Raw genomic sequence first — 8,210 nt, forward strand, 5'->3', positions numbered from 1 at the left:
GTCTCTTTGAAATTGCATTTCTTTAGGTTCTACACTCTTATACATTACATCTTAATTTTTCCTTTGTAACTATACTATGGGGGATATATAACAGTCTAGCATCTACAGCCCTGTTCTGGGTCATTCATTGGCTCAGCTGGCAAGAGGTGTTTAGACCTGTGAGGGTCTTTTGAACTGAGAAAGCTTTCTCACAAAAGTTTACTGAAGGGACTCGCAATCAGAAGCTCCCCAGCCCAGGCTGTACTGCGAGTTGCTCTTAGAATGTGGATCTGGGCTCAGCATCTGCCTCTCAGTCCCATTCCACTTGTCAATGACCCTATAACACTGTATTGGTCCAGCCTTCCCTCTCCCACTGCTGGTTCTGGCTAGCCCTTCCTGCTCTGGCTTCCCTCCGTTCCACTCTAACTTCCTGTTTCCAGCCACCCAGGCAGCAAGGAAGCCTGGCCTGGTCAGCTTCAAGATTTGCCAAGATCAAAGGAATCGTGTTCTGTCAGATCCCCCGTGCTTCTGTCTCTCCATAAACCATGGCTGCAGGCATGGAAAGAAATATCATTTATTGGACCCCTTCCACACTCCAAAAGAACAGCTGTAAATAACTGCGAACCAGCATGGCTGACCCCGATGGGCCCTGACTGATTACTCCCAGGATTGAAGAATTAAGTCAGAACCAAAACAAAACCGTTTGCAAGCCAGAAAGGAGTCGGATTTACAAGAATGCTGATGCTATTGTAGTTTTTATTGTTAACATTAATCACGGTAACAACTGGAGGCACAGGGAAGATGGAGAGTCTGTACTTCAAAGGACTGTGAGTTCCTGCTCAGGCTGTGGTATGGACACAGGAAGACTGAACTGTGCAGTTTTAACCTTGAGCTGGGACTGCTTCAGAGAGATGGTATTCCCGATAAAACTCCCAGGCCACAGTCTCGGGGGCAGGCTAGTGGCTTTGTTGTTTGGAGCCTCAAGTACCCTCCTCATTGCCCCTCCCTTGTTTAACTGTTCCTGTAAACATCTGGCAGGAGCAAAGGCAAACTAAAGAGAGGCCCTGGTGCCCCTCCCTTCAGTTATCAGGCCACTGTCACAACGTACCCTAAGGGACTGAAGTTTCCCCCCAAAAAAGGTCTCACGGTGGAGGAAAAGCCTGAAGCCTGTTGCCAGCCAGAAGAGGGACTTGCCTCTCAGGACACAGCACAGTGCTGCTGCTAACTGCACAGCGAGGGAGCAGAGCCGGGAGCTGAAGGTGTGCTGTGTCAGTGACAGGTCAGTGATGGGTGGCCATGTCTGATCGGTACTGCTTGGTCACACTCAGGCTCTTTCTCTCCACTCAATACCATGTCAGCACCCCTGAAGGCAGACATGGGAGACTCCCTGGGCCTCTTCATTTGTGAGCACAATGGATAGTCTTTCTCTGCTCTTCTCTATTACGGCTCTTTGCGTTTGATGTATCAAGGACAGGTGGCCAAGCCTCACTTGTTTAGGGCAGCTAGGGCCCAGGCTTTGACCTACGGCAGCATAGAAAGCTGGAAAATTAAGGGACCGAGGGAAGGGTAAGGAGGCCCCACCCTGCAACCTGGCTAAGCCTCTTGCTCGCAGAGTCAAGAACTCAAGCGCAGTTAACATTTGCTGTGAAGGCCGCCTACACAGAGATAATAATCCTTCTATACAGAGTTGTTCCAAATAAGAATGTTGAAATATTAATAGCAACAAATCATGCTTTTGGCCTAAGCATATATAGCCTTTCTAGTTTCCCAGCTATAAGCTTGCAATTTCCTAGCCGTCTCAGAAGAAAGCAAAAAGCCCCATTAACAGTAAAAGCACATCTTGCCTCTTTGTGCAGCTCCAGAGACTCTCATACCCATAGTTGCTCTCTCTCTCTCTCTCTCTCTCTCTCTCTCTCTCTCTCTCTCTCTCTCTCTCTCCAAGAATATCTTTTAACTTATTCCAGTTTTTTTTTAAGATTGGGTTTATGTTTTTGTTAGGGTTTCTATGGCTGTGATGAAACACCAGAGGTCACAGAGGAATGCTGCTTACTGGCTGGCTCCCCATGGCATTGCTAAGCCAGTTCAATTTATTACTGGCCAGTTCAGTTTATTACTTGTAATCATGTTTATGGGCTGGTGATATGTGCACATGAGTCCTGGTGCCCATGAAGGCCAGAAGGGGTCACTGGATCCCCTAAAGCTGGAGTCACAGGAAGGTGTATGCCACTCACCTATAGGTGCTGGGAAGTGAATTCAGGGTTGCTACAGGAGCAATAAACCACTCTTTATTAATACTGAGCCATCCTCCAGCCCAGAATATCTTTAGTTAATTCTTTAGCAATATCACACATGTATACAATATATTTGGTTCACATCCACCCCACACCTCTTAACACATTTCCCAACTTCCAGTCCCCCCAGTCCCCAAACCTCCCAGTCCTCCAACCCCCAGTTCCCCCAGTCCCCCAACCCCCACTCCCCCCAGTCCCCCAACCTCCAGTCCCCCCAACCCCCCAACCCCCACTTTGTAACCCACTGGGTCCAGTTATTACTGCCTGCCTGCAGGAATGTGGACTGCTCACGTTGGCATCAGAAGTCTGATTACAATCCTACTCAAGGCACCTCCAGGACCATCCTATAATCTCATTTATCAAAAAAGGAGGGGCATTTTTTCTTGGCTACCCTTTGACATGTAACTTGAAAGCCAATAAAATCACACATGTGGCTAACAGCTAAAGTAAGTAAGCGCCTCTCTTTTGAGAAGTCCACATTAACACTGGAGTATCTTTCTCCAAGTGTCCCTCCTTCTATGAACCGCTGTGTTTAAATCTATGTTAAATTTTCTTCTTAATAAGCTCTAGCTGTGCTTCAAACTGGCTCATCTTAAAATTCTTCTTTGCAACGCAGTCTTGAAGGCCATCTTGGGCTGGCAGGCAGCTCAGCAGTGTTTGCCCTGAAGCCTAACAGCCTATGGTCTGGCTGGAACCTACATGGTAGAAAGGAAGAACTGATTCCCATGTGCTGTCCTCTGACCTCCACTCACGTGCTACGGCGCTTACACCCAAACACACACTCACAAAATAAATAAATGAAAAATAAAAATCTCATCTTCAGGGCTGGAGAGATGGCTCAGCAGCTAACTTCAAAGGTCCTGAGTTCAATTCCCAGCTATCACATGGTGGCTCACAACCATCTGTAATGGGATCTGATGCCCTCTTCTTGTGTTGTCTGAAGGGAGCAATGGTGTACTCGTATACATTAAATAAATCAATCAATCAATCAATCTTTGAAGGAAAAAAAGAATCTCATCTTCACCCAAGATCACAGAAAATAACTGAGATGCTGCAGCGGGAAGCTGTTTCCAGCCGTGCACACTGAGCCTCCGTTATCCAAGACAGAACTAAAAATGCCAATAACATACCCACTGAATGCATTCTTTTATGAAAGAGACATGAGTTGACACTTCATCCTACTCAGTGAGGAAAGTCAAGTTTTCCAAGTTTTTTTTAATTTTTTTTTTATTATTATTAAAAATAGAATTTGTGGCTGGGCGTGATGGAACAGACCTTTGATCCCAGCACTCGGGAGGCAGAGACAGATGAACCTCTGAGTTCCAGGCCAGCCTGGTCTACAGAGTGAGTTCCAGGACAGCCAGGGCTACACAGAGAAACCCTGTCTCGGAAAAAAAAATTTTTTTATTCATACAGTATATTCTGTTCTGGTTCTGGCTTCTTCTCCTCATACTCCGCCTAGTTTCTCCCCTCCCCCTCCCATCTGGGTCAACATCCTTTCTGTTTCTCAATAGAAAAATAAAAACCAAAGCAGGCCTCTGTAGCGAGAATACCTTGCCTGGATGGATGAGGCGCCTGTCAATAGTAAATCTGACGGCCTATGACTTAGGTAGGAAATCGGAGGCGGGACATCCAGGAGGCAGGACATCCAAGAGGCAAGAAGGATTGTGGGGTAGAATCAGGCATGGTTGATTTGCTCGGGAAGATGATGTTCCGAGTTGGAAGCTTGGTACCTGGGCACAGGTAACCAGCCACGTGGTAGAAAGTAGATCAGAATAAATGGGTTATACTAAGTCATGATCCAGTTAGTTAAGAGCCTAGCTATATGGCCAAGGTATGTGTAAATATATTCTGAGTCTTATTTCTGGGAGCATGGAGATGGGAGGAAGAATCAGACCTAACTTCTATAATTGGCATCGGACTTACTGCAAGTAGAACCCAAGCTCACAGCCTGAAAAGGCCTGGGTGAGAGGCAGGGGAAGGAGGCTAGCCAGACAAGAGGCCTGCCTGGTATGTGTTAAAAAAAAGAACAGAAGCAAACCAAAGCCTGAGGGCACCGTAGCTGCAACTTCTTCCAAGAGCAGCAGCACAGTTAAAAGCGTGCTAGAGCTAGGCCTGAAGCCAGCAGAAGCTCTACAGGTAAGGCCTGGCTAGGGCCAGCCTAAGGGGGAACCAAGAGCCCTGAGCTATCTGCATGGCCAGGGCTGGGCTGGCAACAGCACAAGATACAAAATAGAAAGTCCCAAGAATCTAAAGAACAATAAAAGGGAAGGAAAGAGAGATATTAAAAAATTCACGAAAAGTAATATTTAATTTAAATGTAAGAAAATAAAGTCCAGCCGGGCCTGGTGGCGCAGGCCTTTAATCCCAGCACTCGGGAGGCAGAGGCAGGCGGATTTCTGAGTTCGAGGCCAGCCTGGTCTACCGAGTGAGTTCCAGGACAGCCAGGGCTATACAGAGAAACCCTGTCTCGAAAAACCAAAAAAAAAAAAAAGAAAGAAAGAAAGAAAGAAAAAAAAGAAAATAAAGTCCTTAGGGAGAAGTTTTGATATTAAAATAGAAAAAAATGTTTTTCTATATTTGGGATGGAAGGACGCACGATGTATCTGGATTCCATGTGATCTTGCTTCGATTATCCGCATGCAAATGGCTGGTTTTTTCAGTGACTACAGTCCTCTTTGGGAGAGATCAGAATAAGACAGACTTGGAGAAAGAAGAGACTTGAGAAATTAGATGATAGATTAGAGACCATGAAACAGAGGTTGAAAGAACCTTTAAATCAAAATAGGAAACACTGAGTAAATCCAATCTGGAACTTATAATAACATCAAAAAACAGTTCCAGATGGGAAGGCTCCACAGGGCTTGAGAAACTGGGGTGGTAGTCCATAGAGATGCCATACGTTGAACTAAGAATCCAGATTCTGCTTACTGATGCTAACTTAAAGCAACACCACACAGTGGACTGTGTGTTTCACGTATAGAGCCTGGAGAACTGAAACACGGACACTTGTCCATACATCGTCAGTTGATCCATGTTTGTAGTTCCAGTGTGTGTCTGAGAGGATGACTCTGAGAATGCACATTTGTTAGAGATGGTGACTGCCTTAAAATGACTTTGCAAATTAAAGCTGATGAACCTCAGGCACACACGTCTATTAGAATACAACAATATTTTAGACATTATGACATAAAATACATTACAGCTATACCTTATAGGCCTACAGGGCAAGCCGTTATAAAAAGTTCTAACAGGACTTGGAAGGAAATGCTCATAGGATAGAAAGGAGATATGGTATCTCCAAAAGATGGTTTAAAATATGCTTTGTTGACCTTAAATTTTTTTTAAAAATTCAATGAGACAAAAAGCACAACTACTACACTACACTGGATTCTAGAAAGCACTGCTGAATTAGATCAGCCTAAAGGAATCCAAGTTGTAAAAGAGAAGAAAGGAGGTAATGTTAGGGAGGAGATTTTAGCAGAAAAGAAAAACCTATGGATTCCATCCAAACTGATAAAAATCAGATTTGACAGAGGGAGACCCCCTGAAGATCTCAGCTAGGCACAAGAAGAAACAAATGAAGATCAAACAAAACAGATAACTTGTATATGGTGATTCTGTACTTGGGAACAACTCTAAGGCTGGCTGAGAGAAAAATGTCTCCAGCTAAAACTTCAGCTTGCATGGCCAATAGGTCTTGTTGGCTACAGAGTTTTCATAACTTATCATTGCATGCCATCCTTTTATATGGCACGAAGGTTGATTTATATTGCAATTTGGTTATTGATCAAACTAACTTCTAAAGAAAAACAGTTGTCTTTTACCTGCTCAAACAGGGAGCAGAAAATCATCTTTACCTGACTTGTGCATACTGCACATTCCATACAAATGTCTTTATAGAACTGTATGTTGCTTGTAAATGTCTGTATGTTGCAGAATGGAAAACCAAGATAGCAGCCCTGACAAGATCCACCCCTGAGGATTCTGGGATGCCTGGTCCTGCCTCAGGCTGTTCCAATGCTGTTTCCTCAAGAGACTTGCTTCCAGAACAGCTTCAGAAAGCTGCTGACCCCAGATGATCTTAATTCATCCAGCTGTACAAACTGATCTAGTCGGGACTTCCCTAAAGCCTGAATTTTCCCAGCATATAGAGACTGGACAACAAACGCTGCCAGCTAGCTTTCTTTTGACTTAACCATTTTTCCTTTCCCTTGGGCCCTCAAAAAGGAATTCTTCATCCAAATTCAGCAGGAAGCAATTATCAGAAGACTTTCATCTTAGTCCCTTAAGTTGGGTGGGTAGATTTGGTAATTTTATGAGTTATAGATATGTTGTCATTTTAGGGAATGATTACAAATAGCCACAGACTTGGATAGGGAAACAAAATAGGGAGCTTAGACTTAGCAATTTCTATCCTTTCCTTTTCTCTGTCCTTTCTTTCTTAGATAAAGAGAAGGGGATTGAGAAGGGGGAAATAGGTAATATAGAATTATCATATGGAAGTAATAGAATAAAAGGGTAGATTACTGAATCTACTCTTCAACTTAGAGCTTTTGATTCTCAAATAAGGTTATTTTTGTTTACACTGATGTGGGTTATTGTATATTGATAAAGGTTTAAGGTTCTCATTGGTATAAATCTTTGTATATTGATACAAAATTTAAGGTTAATTTTGTTACACCACAATGTATATATGTTTCAACACAACAGCTATTGTGCCTCTGCAACTCATTTAAAAATGCAAGGTTTAGTACCAGTCCTTTTAATAGCTGCTCTTACAAACTGTTTAAGATAATTAAGTAATGTATGTTAATAGTCAGTCAACCAAACTCATGGTCTTGCCAGATACTAGTCTAGATTACCACAAAAATTCACATCCTGGGTTGAACAGATGATAAACGGCTAGGAAAAAAAGCAGTGTTTCCTTGTTCAAATGTTCTATAAATAGACGGTCTTCAAAAACCTCAGAGACTCACAGAATATGGCATTCAAACATGTTTTTATTAATTTAAGATCTTTTTTGACATCAAGACATATCAGCGCCTGGCAGCATCCCATTCAACTTGGAGGAAGATGATAAAATCAAAAGACCTCCATTTGGAGGTGGCTTCAATTGTGGCAAGCCAGCCGCTGGGCAAAGAAAATACCCTCACTTCATCTGCAGACAAAATGCTGTTCAAAAAGGACAAACGGATGTAGGGAAGTCTGTTGCCAAGCGCTGCCAATACAGGGTAAGCAAGGCCTTCATAACCCGTGCTTCACAGATGTCTGTCAGATGTTCTGGGCCAGAAGGCTGGAGAGGATGCTCCAACATTTAGAGAATATTGGGGACTGTCTAGGCAGTTAGCTGTCTCTGTCATTTTTAATTATTGGAAGCTGTGTCCTGTGCTTCCTGCACACTCAGCTAATATTTATTCCGTCTCAGGTCTCTGATGGGGTTGAAGACTACACAGTCATCGTCTTACCATAAGCTTAAGTTGTTTAGGATTTAAGCAGATGCTTTAGGTCTAAAATAATGTTTTTAGAAAGGTAATACAAGGTAGGATAGAAAATTATTTTGATATAGAACCCTGAACTCACCAAGATGGGATAAGTGATAGAACCCTGAATTCACCAAGATGGGATAAGTTGCCAAATATAAACGGACTAGACATTATGGATATAAATCTTACCTAATAGTTTTCATAATTGTCTCATAATTGATATTATTTTATTCAATTTATATTTGAAAGAAAGAGAGACTTTTATTAGACTAAAAAGGGAAAGTGTAGAGGGATTATCTAATGTCTGTATGGATGTGGCACCTGTCAATAATAAATCTGATAGCCTATGGCTTAGGCAGGAAATAGGAGGTGGGACATCCAGGAAGCAGAAAGGATTTTGGGATAGAGCCAGGCATGGAAGATTCATCGGGGAAAACCTTATGAGTCAGATGCA

The 8,210-nt window shown here is 43.0% G+C and overlaps 1 long non-coding RNA gene across 1 annotated transcript; it reads left to right on the forward strand.

The window, feature by feature from the left end:
• Nucleotides 1-1,060: 1,060 nt before the first annotated feature.
• Nucleotides 1,061-7,957, forward strand: LOC110327247. Its single transcript, XR_002380822.1, has 3 exons — nucleotides 1,061-1,258; nucleotides 6,210-6,567; nucleotides 7,287-7,957. It is a non-coding gene; the product is annotated as an uncharacterized LOC110327247 (long non-coding RNA).
• The last annotated feature ends 253 nt before the right edge of the window (nucleotides 7,958-8,210 follow it).

The sequence above is a fragment of the Mus pahari genome, chromosome 10, assembly GCF_900095145.1.
Source record: "Mus pahari chromosome 10, PAHARI_EIJ_v1.1, whole genome shotgun sequence".
NCBI lineage: Eukaryota > Metazoa > Chordata > Mammalia > Rodentia > Muridae > Mus > Mus pahari.